Source organism: Aquarana catesbeiana, linkage group LG01 (genome assembly GCF_042186555.1).
Source record: "Aquarana catesbeiana isolate 2022-GZ linkage group LG01, ASM4218655v1, whole genome shotgun sequence".
Classification (NCBI taxonomy): Eukaryota; Metazoa; Chordata; class Amphibia; order Anura; family Ranidae; genus Aquarana; species Aquarana catesbeiana.
In genome coordinates, this window is record NC_133324.1 from 367433005 (window position 1) to 367446282 (window position 13278).

General features: G+C 43.4%; 1 protein-coding gene across 1 annotated transcript in view; it reads right to left on the reverse strand.

The window, feature by feature from the left end:
* ERCC6L2 (ERCC excision repair 6 like 2) overlaps window positions 1-13278 on the reverse strand; it is a 244036-nt gene that overhangs the window by 175162 nt on the left and 55596 nt on the right. The gene's annotated exons all lie outside the window — the stretch shown is intronic.

Consider the following 13278-nt stretch of genomic DNA (forward strand, 5'->3'; position numbering starts at 1 on the left):
ATTCTGCGGTCATGCTACACTGTACCCAGAGTTTTATTATTTTGTTCTCACAAATAGAGCTTTCTTTTGGTGGTATTTGATCAACTCTAAGATTTTTATTTTTTGCTAAACAAATGAAAAAAAAAAAACGAAAATTTTGAAAAAAAATGCGCTGATAAACAATCAGCACAGACCGCCCGTCAGAGGAGCAGCCGATCAGCTCTCCTCTACTCCCGTCTGTCAGGCGCAAGTGAGCAAAAGCCGATAAACGGCTCTTCCTGTTTACATCATGATTAGCCGTGATTGGACACGGCTGATCAAGTGGTAAAGAGTCTCCATCACAGACGCTTTACCTAGATCGGAGTTGCGGTGTGTCAGACTGACACACCACAACATTGATTGATGCGATGCGCACACCCGGGGGGCGTGCGGCGGCTTGTTATCCAGATCACGTCATATGACGTCCGGTCAGGATATCGCAACCACTTTCCCACCATCATTCTGCTATATGGGGGGCGTTAAGAGCAGAGGAGAGATCTTGGGTCTAATAGATCCCAGATCTCTCAGTAAAGGGTACCTGTCACTGTCCATGCTATCCCAAAGGATGTTATTCATCCCTTGTGATAGCAATAAAGTGGATTCAAAAAAAAAAAAATGTAAATGAAATAATTAATAGAAAAATCCCCTCCTGCTTGCGCGCAAAGGCAAATGCAAACTTAGGTCACACATGCATATGTAAACAGTGTTCGCACCACACATGTGAGTTATTGCCACAAACATTATAGCGAGAGCAATAATTTTAGCACCAGACCTCCTGTATAACGCTAAACTGGTAACCTGTAGACTGATAAAGTGTGGCCTATGGGGATTTTTAAGTTCCGTCATTTGGTGCCGTTCCATGAGCATTTTAAAGTGTGACATGTTAGGTATCTTTTTACTTGGTGGTGTAACATCATCTATTATATTTTACAATTTAAAATTTAACAATTGGGTATTATATTGTGTTTTTGTGAATTGAAATTCACTAAAGTTTATTTTTTCCCAAAAAATTGCATTGAAAAACCACTGGGCAAATACTGTGCGACATAAAAATCGCAACACCCACAATTTTATTCTCTAGGGCCTCTACTTAAAAAAAATATACATAATGTTTGGGGGTTCTAAGTAATTTTCTAGCAAAAAAAATGCTGATTTTTACATACTTGTGAGAAGTGTCAGAATTGGCCTGGAGCTGAAGCGTTTAATGCATTCCATGATTAAGCTTAAAACCACTCTATGATTTGTTGTGCCCACCTCCTCCTCTATCAATCCAGCGCTGTGCCTGGCTGCAGCTCTTCTCTCCCCTCTTCCTGGTCTCACAGGAGAGTCAGGCAGCAGCGGGAGCCATTGGCTCCCCTTTTGCGGCCACCACTACCATACAGTTTGATACGGCGCCTTCCGAAAAAGTAGTGCTTCCATGGTCCACTGCATTTTGCTTGGCGATCAAAGCTGCACCACACGGGAATGCGCACTTTCCAGTGTGAACCCGCCATAAGTGTAGCTTCTATTTGTTAAAAGTTTAGGTATTATTATTATTATTATATTATTATACAGGATTTATATAGCGAAAAACAGTTTGCGCAGTGCTTTACAACATTAGGGCAGAGAGTACAGTTACAATACAATTCAGTACAGAAGGAATCAGAGGGACCTGCTCGTTAGAGCTTACAATCTATGTTACAGATAATAAGTGATTTCCCTGTAATACAAGGGATGAGTTTGTTGAAATTATACTATATACAGTACTAGTCACTTGGGATTATTTTGCTTGACATTTGTTTTCATTTTATTCCTTTTATGCTCTGCTGCAGTTTATGGTGTTTAGCATGCAGCAAATTCTCAGAGTAATTGTGGTTTTAGCACAAAATATGCTTTGTTAATCTGATCTGACACTGGAACAGAATAGATGTATGGCTTTGTGAAAACACTTTCCCCCTTGAATTAATTAAAAAGCTAAATATAATAAAATACAGATGACCGCTGCCTGCCACAGCAATCCAAAATGTACAGTTTAAGGCTGGGTTCACACTATTGCGAATTCGATGTGTGGAATTTGCAATAGCAGGAGATTTTGACCTGCTCTATAGAGCCGGTTCACATGTCTCCACTGCGGCTCCGGTGCGATATTGCACAGGAGTCCTGTGCGTCTTTTGGTCAGTTTCAGGTCCGAATTCAGACAAAAATTTGGGCTGAAATTGGACCTGAATCGGTGAACGGGGGCACACCTGCTGTGAGCTGCATGCGGCGATAGTGTGAACCCAGCCTTATACTAAAAATCCAAATTACAGTACTAACAACACAGATTTGCTTTTTTACCTCTGTTAGGCTTGTTTAAAGGAAGCAATTACAATTCAAACAAACGTAAAATGGAAATTAGTGGACTGGCATTGAGTGGGGAACAGATAATTTGCGTAAAAGTACAATGCTTTATTACAAAGAATTACAATTTACAAAAGGCTAAAAGCCATAAAAACAAGATATAACACAGTTCATCACAATAAGTCAATCTGCTGGCTCACGGACTACTACATGAAATAATAATAAATGAGGCTTAATCATTTAGCTTGTGTACAAATGGTAAATGTGGACGTGAGTCCTCACGTTTCTATGTACCACTGTCAGGTCACCTGAGGCCAGGTGATGGATGCACACCGCTGGGGTTAGGAGCCCACCGCTGAAGTTGTGGACCCTTCGACTGGTTGCTGTGGATGGAGCTCTAGATGGTTCAGGAAAGCAGCTCCACCTGAACAATGACATCGGGCAAGCAGGAAACTAAAGCGTAAGATTCCCCAGGGCGCAGAGTCTAAGAGCCAGCAGGTATTCACCAGAGACTCTAGTGGTGAAGATGGATTTGGATGCAGCCGACTCCAGGTCACGGCCCCCAGGGTCTCTCAGCTCATGCTCACAAACTGGCTCTGGTGGACAGAGCAGAAGCAGCAGTTTAGGGTTAAGCACAGGATAGTCAGGAGAACAAGCCAGGGTCGGGCCAACTAGCAGACAGGGATGGTCAGGAAGGCACGCCAAGATAGGGGTTACTAGCAGACAGGAATAGTCAGAAGGATATGCCATGGCCGGTACACAGAAGTCAGCGAAAACATACAGCAGGATGCCACACCAGAAGCCTTAACACAACTGTTGCTCGGGCAAGGCTGGCTTGCAGTGCATGGAGTTAAATAATGTTTCCTGTTAGAGGCTGGGGTGGAGCCATGCTGAGAGAAGATTACTTAAACGCACAGGTGTGAGAGCGCAGTACCCAAGCTGATACACAGACCAGAGAGGTAGGCAAACAGACTGGGCATGAAACATTACTGCAGATTCATGACAACCGCTTCCTCAGGATGCATGACAGTTCACTTTGAGTCCCTTAGTAACAAATGAGCGTCGTTTAAACGCCACGGCCTACCTTAGTATTGTTGCTGACCATGTCCATCCCTTTATGACTACAGTGTACCCATCTTCTGATGGCTACTTCCAGCATGATAATGCACCATGTCACAAAGCTCAAATCATCTCACCACTGGTTTCTTGAACAATGATAATGAGTTCACTGTACTCCAATGGCCTCCACATCACCAGATCATGTCAATATGGACCAACATCTCTGAGAAACTTTTCCAACACCTTGTTGAATCTATACCACGAAGAATTAAGGCAGTTCTGAAGGCAAAAGGGGTCCAACCCGGTACTAGAAAAATGCACCTAATAAAGTGGCCATTGAGTGTAATTATGTAAATAACATATTATATACATGCAAAATTAAATTGTATAGATCCCTTGAGCGTACAAAAGCCGTTTGGAGGTTTCCCCTGAGGCGGGCACCAGAGCACCAGATGGCCAAACGACCATGTTTTTATGGCTTTTAGCCTTTTATAAATTTTTATTTTTTGTAATAAAGCACTGTACTTTTATGCAAATTATGTGTTCCCTACTCAATGCCAGTAAAGTCCACCGATTTCCTTTTTACGTGTATATGCTTACTATGGATATGGCAAATTGAGTGGCACATTACGGTCTTCAATCACAATTTAACTGTTATCATATTTTTAAAAACGTGGAGAAAAAAAAAAACTCAGGCCATAGATTTACATCACCAGGGCTGGTGCTTGGATTTGCATAGTCCTGTTCAAAAATGAATAAAATGTTTGATTACTTTATCATTTTTTTTTTCTATCACAGTTCATATCAATGGTTCACATTCCATAATTATAAAAAAAAAGCCCTCTGAATTAGGCTGGCCATACACTGATAGCTTTTTCAATCAGCCTGCGGTCTGAACAAAAATACAGCATGCAGGGATAAATGTATGTAGCGCTGGATATCGTCTTCTCACAGATGGTTCTGGCTGAATTGATTCAAGCACTGTTCGGCCAAAATTTTCTGTCCCAGCTACCGGTACTTACATTTTTCAATCAAAGGCTGTCAGGCAGGAGGGTGCAGACAGGACCACCTACTAGACAAATTTTGGCCAGTTCATTAGGAATCAGCTAAAATTCTCTCAGTGTATTGCCAGCTTTACAATTGCCAGTGCTTCCTTCACACCAACACAACAGGTAAGCATGTCCTACAATTTGCTGGCACGTTCTAAACAAAGATACAGACTTTAGAAAGTTAAGAAGATGAATTAGCTCTTGTGTTAGTACAGCAATGGTCACTCCCCTAGTCTAAAGCTAGGCATACACAATTCAATTTTCATTCAAAAGTGTTTGCACAATTCAGAAAATCAACTGATTGTTGAACTAAGGCTGGTCATAGACGGATAGAAATTTGGACGGTTCAGCAGGAACCAGTTGGGATTCAATGCGTCTATGGGCAGGCTTATTGATTGACTTCAGTACAACCAGCCTATCCGTTTTATTTCTGTGCGATCAACATAGGTGGCTCTAGCTGTCGGCAGTGATCATTGTATTCTGATAGCTGTCAGACTACAATAGCGCAGTAGGAGGGATTCCTCCATCAACACTGACTGTGTTGATAAGGGAATTGAGTAATTTTCTTTCCTTCAGCCTGTGATTGATGGAAAGAAAATTGTATAATGTATGGCTGCTTAAATAGGTGTTAAATTGTTCAAACCTCTGGCTGCATCTGAAAGCGATACATATTGCAGCAGTATTACTACCACTGCTAAATGTGACAGCTCCCTGCTAAGGCTGGACCTGACAAACAATGATGTATACCTGCTCAGCCCATTCAGCAGTCAGCAGAGGATTTTTGCTTAACATGTGAATGTAAACACTGGGAGTGTATTTTGCCATTGGATGCAAGCACTAATTGAATGCTGGTTTTCCAGCATGACTGTCTGACAAAAGCTGGGACCTTAGACCGGCTTCTGCCGAACAGAGAGGAGTACACATACTGAAAGTTGGACAGTTCCTGCTGAACCAGCCGAGAATTTCAGTACGTATGTACCCAGCTTTAGTAAAAAGAAAAGATGTGTAACCAAATGCTATTACTTCGTACTAAAAAAGAAAAAGATGGGATATCATAGAGTATGCAAAAGTAAGACAAATGGTAAAACACCAGTGCGATAAGACAAGACGTTATATCAGATTGTAGTTGATTCCTTATGGACTGACGCATTTCATGGACACTTCAGGAGCCGTTAAAGTGGTTATTCACACAATAATCTTATAAAACCAGTGTATTCTCTCCTAATGGTATCAGTGCATACAAAAGATCTTCAAAATGATTTCAAAAGGGAACCAGGAAACGCGCTTCAATTAGTGGCAAATTTACTTTGTTTTATAAGATTTTGTGAATAAGCACATTAACATCTGTGGATCAAGTCCATGAAATGCGTCGGACCCATAAGGAATCAACATTCTGATATAATGCCTTGCCTTATCGCACCGATGTTTTACCATTTGTATTCCTTTTGGATAATCTATGATATATTGTATGGATTGATATGAAAAATCCTTTTAATGATTATTGTAAACAAAATAAATTATGTTTTCTTTATCATACATCATGGGACACAGAGCCTTAAGTAATTACTTAATGGGTTATAGGCCACCTTCAGGTGATGGACACTGGTATATCCAATCCAGGAAGTTCACTCCCTATATAACCCCTCCTCCTTCCAGGAGCACATCAGTTTTTTCGCCAGTGTCTAAGGTGTTAGTCACGAGTGAAGATGTGCTCTGAGGAGCTCCAGGAGGGATCCATGCTGTATTTAAATAGCCTCTATAGACCAGATCCATCCAAAGTGCCACTGAGGCTGAAGTGGATGGCATCTGGAGCCTCGTATCTGAAGCACGAGGTTTTTACCAGTAACGTCTCTCTTTGTAGGGCTGGACCCCGGAAATCTAGGGTTTAGGTCTTGCTACATTAACTAAAGCTTTCCTGGTGGGGTGCTTTTACAGGTCCACCGATATCTAGGGACCCGGTCCTTGAAGGTTTGCTAAACGCAGCCTGCTGTGATGGGTGAAGGTTGGATTGTCTGTTAATTCAGCAAATCCTGCGGCGGGGATAAGGTAAGGGAAGAAATTTAGGAACTGAAAAGTCCACCTATGTATTCTTCTATTAGGGAAAAAATGTTGTCATGCCTTCATTCTCCACTAGAGGGAGTCTATGCACATACCTAAGTCTGTTGTCTTCACTGTAAAGCTCAGTCAGTCTCTGTGTAGCCGCAGCAGCATGTGCAAGGTAAAAGAAATCTGCCAAATGTTTTCTTTCTTCCCCCTGAAGGGACCGGAGGCTTAGGGGAACATCAGCGCTGTACCCCCCTTACATTACCCCCCGCGCGCGCCGGGGGGGATGCGGAGGTCCCACTGTCTCTGATACTGCTACTATTGTTACTGTTTTTTACTGCTGTTTGTTTGCCTGCTGCTAACGGGTCTCTGCCCCCCCCCATGTTGGGTCTGTAGACCCCAGAGCGCTGCACACGAGCACGGGAACATTTTAAAATGAAAGGGGACGGGGCCCAAGCACAGTGCCATGAACGTCCACGAGGACGCACGGCAGGCAAAAACAAATAAAACCACAGCTGGGACAGTCTCTCCTCGGCTGGTGAGGAGGAAACAGTCTGCACACAGGGGCACAGGAGTTGTGGGACATGTGAGGGTTGCAAACTGGCATTCCTGACACAGGAAGGACACTTTTTTTTGCAGCACTAGGCTGAACTTTGTAGCGGCTTTAATGTCATGACTATATTCAGCGATTAAGTGCAATTGTATAGTGCCTCTGCGCTAGGATCTCGAGTCGCATTTCCACGCTGTCATCCACACCTGAATTACCAGTTATGGCAAGCCAGGGTGAGCCATCGGAACAAATTGATGGTGCAACTGCTTCTCACATCTCAGCCTCTGTATACGTGACTGAAGATGTCCTTTCCTCCACCCTGCAGGGTCTGGAAGGAAGATTAACAGCTTTAATCGCATCCTCCATTCAAATGGCTAGGAAGCGTGCTAGATCCCCCTCCCCCACTTCAGAACCTTTGCAAGGGGAACAGTGGGCATAGGATGAGGTGTTACCCTCAGACGATCAGGAGGAAAAACAAACCGATGATGATTCCTTGCGGAGGAAACAATGGTAGATGAGCCTTTTTCAGCCTCTCAATCTGAGAAATTGCTGATATAATCTCTTACGAAGATGGTTCGTTCTACTTTCATGCTACCTCTAACGGAGTCTCCTGAAAGCTCGGTTTCTTCCTTGGGTTCCTTAAAACCTTCTCAGCCTTTGCATGCGTTTCCTGCATATGCATTACTAGAACAGCTTATTTTTGCTGAATGGGATCACCCAGATAAGCATTTTCTTCCTCCAAAGAGAATTTCAATTCTCTATCCCCTGGAGGATAAATTCTCCAAAAAATGGAAAGTACCAGCAGTAGATGCTGCGATTTCCAGTGTGAATAAAGGCCTAACTTGTCCTGTAGACAATGCACAAATGCTTAAGGATCCAACGGATAAAAAGTTGGAATCCCTGTTAAAATCTACTTTTTCCTTGGCAGGTGCCTTTACTCAGCCTGCAGTCACTGCAACAGGCGTCTGTCAATCCCTAAAAGGACCAATTCAGACAGGCCCTTAAAAAGGTTCCTGCACAACAAGCCCAGGAACTGGCTGAACTACCAAAGACATTATATGCTTTACCATAAATGCCATTAAAGATTCTATTCACCAGGCTACCCGCCTTTAGCTTATGCATATGCGTAGAATCCTGCGGTTAAAAAATTGGTCAGCCGAAGCACCATGTAAAAACCTACTAACTGGGTTCCCTTTTCATGGGGAGCGGCTATTTGGAGAAGATTTGGACAAATATATCCAAACAATTTCTAGTGGGAAAAGTACTCTTTTGCCAGTCAAAAGAAGGTATAAACACCCTTCATTTAAATTGGCTCTTTCCCCTACGCCAGGGGCTTCTGCCTCTAGGCAGTGGTGACGGCCTCCACTGTCAGACTCTAGAGGAAAACCTCAGGGTCAGACCCAGGCTCAAAAGAAGTCCTGGGGTCGGAAACCTGCAAAGCAGAATCCTAAAGCCTCATCATGAAGAGGCAGCCCCCCTCACCAAGGTGGGGGGGGGACTTCTGCAGTTTTCAGAAGTCTGGCAAGAGGAAATTCAGGACAGATGGGTCATCTCCACTGTAATGCTGGGGTACAAGCTGGAATTTCGGGACTTTCCACTGTCTCGTTTCCTGAGGTCAAGCGTTCCCAAAGATCCAGAGAAAAGAATCTCTGTTTCAGGCACTAGACTGATTAATATCTCAAGGGGTAATCATACAGATCCCCACAAAAGAGCAAGGTTTGGGGTTTTATTCAAATCTTTTTTATGGTACCAAAACCAAATGGAGATGTCAGACCCATTCTAGATCTAAAAAATCTAAATCAGTTCCTGAAGATCGGCTCCTTTCGCATGGAGACGATCAGGTCAGTAGTTTCTACCCTTCTAGGAGGAGGACTTCTGGCATCAATCGACATCAGGGATACATATCTGCATGTTCCTATATTTCCCGCTCACCAAAAGTTTCTGCAGTTCGAGTTAGAACAGCAGCATTTCCAGTTTGTAGCCCTGCCCTTCGGAGCCACAGCACTCCGGGTGTTCACAAAAGTGCTGGCCTCACCTCTAGCCAGGTTAAGGGCAGAGGGCATAACAGTGGTAGAGTACCTAGACAATCTATTGCTAATAGACCAGTCGGTGGCTTGTTTGGAGCAAAGCGTACGCATTACAACCAGTTACCTGGAAAGTTTGGGTTGGATTCTCTGCCTAGAAAAATCTTCCTTAATACCGCTAAAAAGGTTGGAGTACTTGGGTCTGATCATAGACACAGCCCAGGAAAAGGTGTTCTTGCATCAGGCAAAGATCAACTCCATAAGATTTGCCTTTGCATGAGGTTGCTAGGAACCATGGTGGCTTTATTTGAAGCGGTTCCCTATGCCCAGTTCCATTCAAGACTGTTGCAAAACAGTATCCTGTACGCTTGGAACAAAATGATTCAAGATTTAGACTTGCCAATGAGGTTGTCCCCAAGGGTGTCACAAAGCCTCAGTTGGTGGTTGCTAACTCAGAATCTGCTGAAAGGAAAATCCTTCAGACCAGTTATCTGGAAAGTGGTAACAACAGATGCCAGCCTTTCAGGCTAGGGAGCAGTACTAGAAAAGACAACTGTCCAGGGACAGTGGTCAAAAGCTGAAAAAACCTTGCCCATCAATATCCTAGAGATTCGGGCAGTGCGTCTGGCTCTAAAGGTCTGGACTTTCAGGTTAGGGGATTGTCCTGTCAGGATCCAATCCGACAATGCCACAGCTGTGGCCTATATCAATCACCAAGGGGACACCAAGAGTCTCTCAGCGCAGAGAGAGGTGAACCATATTCTAACTTGGGCAGAAAGGAATGTTCCGTGCCTATCGGCAGTCTTCATTCTGATAGTAGAGAATTGGCAGGCAGACTATTTGAGTCGCCAGCAGTTATTCCCAGGGAAATGGTCTCTTCACCCCGACGTTTTTCAGGCTGTTTGCCAAAGATGGGGGACTCTGGACGTAGATCTTCTAGTGTCCAGGTTCAACATGAAGTTAGTCAACTTTGTGGCCAGAACAAGGGATCCACTCACATGCGGAACAGATGCGTTGGTGACCCCGTGGGATCAGATCTCACTGATCTATGCATTCCCCCCAATTCAGTTGCTGCCTCGACTTCTTTGCAAGATCAAGCTGGAAAGAAAGCCGGTAATTCTGGTGGCACCAGCATGGCCCAGAAGGTCATGGTATGCAGAAATCATAAAGATGGCAGTGGAGGGCCCATGGTCCCTCCCACTACAGCCAGATCTGCTCTCACAGGGACCGATATTCCATCCTACCTTAGGGTCTTTAAATTTAACGGCTTGGCTATTGAAACCCACATTCTGAAGAAATGGCTTTCCGAGTCAGTTATCTCTACCCTGATTAATGCAAGGAAGCAAGCTTCCAGAACCATTATAGGGTCTGGAGGGCTTATGTTTCCTGGTGTGAATCCAAGGGTTGGCACCCTCGGAGATATATCATAGGCAGAATTCTTGTCTTTCTACAATTAAAGGTAGAGATGAAATTGGCTTTGGAGTACTATTAAAGGCCAAGTCTCAGCTTTATTGGTCTTATTTCAAAGACCACTTGCTACACATTCTTTAGTCCGGGGTTTTATGCAAGGGGTGATGTGGCTTAATCCGCCAGTCAAACCTCCCTTGAACCCTTGGGACTTGAACTTAGTTTTGTCTGTGTTACAAAAACAGCCATTTGAACCAATACAACATATTCCCTTAGTCCTTCTGACAAGGAAGTTGGTATTTTTGGTTGCCATATCCTCAGCAAGGAGGGTTTCGGAATTGACTGCTCTTTCTTGTAAAGAGCCATATTTGATTTTTCATGAGGACAGACTGGTGTTACCCTCTCGTCCAGACGTTTTGCCAAAAGTGGTTTCAAGTTTTCACCTGAACCAAGATATTGTCCTGCCATCGTTTTTTCCAAAACCATGTTCCAGGGAAGAAAAGTCACTACATTGTCTTGATGTGGTGAGAGCAGTGAAAATCTTTTTAAAGACAACTGCTCAGATTCGTAAGACTGATGTCTTATTTATTCTGCCAGAGGGTCCTAAGAAAGGACAGGCAGCGTCGAAATCCACTGTCGCCAAGTAGATTCGGCAAGTTATAATTTAAACTTATAATTTAAGAGGTAAGATTCCCCCTTTTCAAGTTAAGGTACACTCTACCAGGGCGGTTAGTGCTTCTTGGGCAGTGCATCATCAGGCCTCCATTGCTCAGATCTATAAGGCCGCAACTTGGTCTACAGTGCATACATTCACAAAATTTTATCAGTTGGATGTAAGGAGGTATGAGGATATCGCCTTCAGGCGCAGTGTGCTGCAGGCAGCAGTATAGGTCCTCAAGTCTGGGGGTACCCTCTGGGTTGTGTCTCCCTCCCCTTAAGTAGCATTGCTATGGGACGTCCCATTAAGTAATTACTTAAGGCTCTGTGTCCCATTATGTACGATAAAGAAAATAGGATTTTTATAACAGCTTACCTGTAAAATCCTTTTCTTGGAGTACATCATAGGACACAGAGGTCCCTCCCCTCTTTTGGGGTTTAAGTATATTGCTTTGCTACAAAAACTGATGTGCTCCTGAAAGGTGGAGGGGTTATATAGGGATTGAACTTCCTAGATTGGGTATACCAGTGTCCATCACCTGAAGGTGGCCTATAACCCATTAATTACTTAAGGCTCTGTGTCTCATGATGTACTCCAAGAAAAGGATTTTACAGGTAAGCTGTTATAAAAATCCTATTTTTAGAAAATATATGTTGTGCCTCAAAAGTCCCATTCTTTTTCTTTTTCTTATGACAATATATAGGGACGTGGCACTATTTCTTTTGAACTTCAGCAAACGCTATTACTTGTTTTTCTTGTTACCATGCTGATTTGTTTGATAAGAGCAGTGAAGTGTTGTGAGCAAAAGCTATCAATCATTTCAGTTTTACTCATAATCATGCTTATAAAAGATTTCCTTTGTGAAGGCTATAAAAAAAAAAGTTTTTCGTGCCTCTCTGATCTAGTATTTTTTCCCCCAAGCACCTGGTTGCTATACAATGGTGACTACAATTCACAATACACAGGCATGGTCTACTGTTGTCATTAAAGCGGAGGTCCACCCATCCCTGCAAAAATTAAAAGCCAGCAGCTACATATACAGCAGCTGCTGACTTTCAATAATAGGACACTTACCTGTCCTGGAGTCCAGCGATGTCAGCACCGCAGCTGATGTTCACATCAGCCGCTGCCATTGCTGGTAAGGGAACCCGGTAGTGAAGCATCTCCGCTCTCCTATTGGCCTGGCGTCAGTGCAAGGAGGAGTAGGGAGCCAAGCTGCTGACGTTTTGCGCCACAGCCCGGTCTCTCGAAAGTGGGGACAGGATACTTATCAAAGACAGGTATCCGCTCCCCCCTTCCCAAGTTGCACTTTTGGGCGGAACTCCGCTTTAACAGGAAGAATGCACCTATGCTGATCCCAAACCTGAGTTAACACTAGGGGGCGATCATGGGGGTTAACTGTGTTCCCTGACTATGTGTGCTAACTGTAGGGGGAGGGGACTGACTATAGGAGATGACAGATCATGGTTCCTAGCTATTAGGAACTTATGATCTGCATCTCCTCTCAGAACAGAACTGCCTCGTGCCCAGCGGTCATCGTGACTGCCGGTCATGAGCATCGACACCTCCGCAGTGCAGCGCGCGCCCGCTATCCTGCTTAAAGGAGCCGACGTATAGCTACGACGGCTCGCGGGAACGTGCTGACCTGCCGCAGTAGTTAAAGACAGGAAGTGGTAAGTGGTTAAAGACAGGAAGCAGAATTAACTGAATGGCACTGAATTAGGGGGTGGACCTACTTAAAAGAAAAAAAAAATTAAATAAAAAAGAAACACAAGATTAAGTCCATATTATGCAGACTTAACTAATATAAAAGTACCATAAATACTCTAGTATATGGACACTCATTCCAAGAAAAATGTATTAGGCCTCATGCACACTGGACGTTAAATAACATTAAAAAACGCCAGTAGCTTTGCAGTAAGTTTTTCAATGTTTTTGCAATAGCGCTTTTTAGCGTTTTAAAAAAAAAAAAACAAATAACAAAAAAAAAAACGCTATTTTAATTTTTTTTCAATGGATCAAAAACATAAAAAAAAATACTGATGAGCCTTGTTTTTGAGCGTTAATCGGCATTTATCAGTGTTTGTTGACGTTAGAGCGTTTTTACAGCTGAAAAACTCCGCTCAGAACCCACTAGTTTTGTTTTGTTTT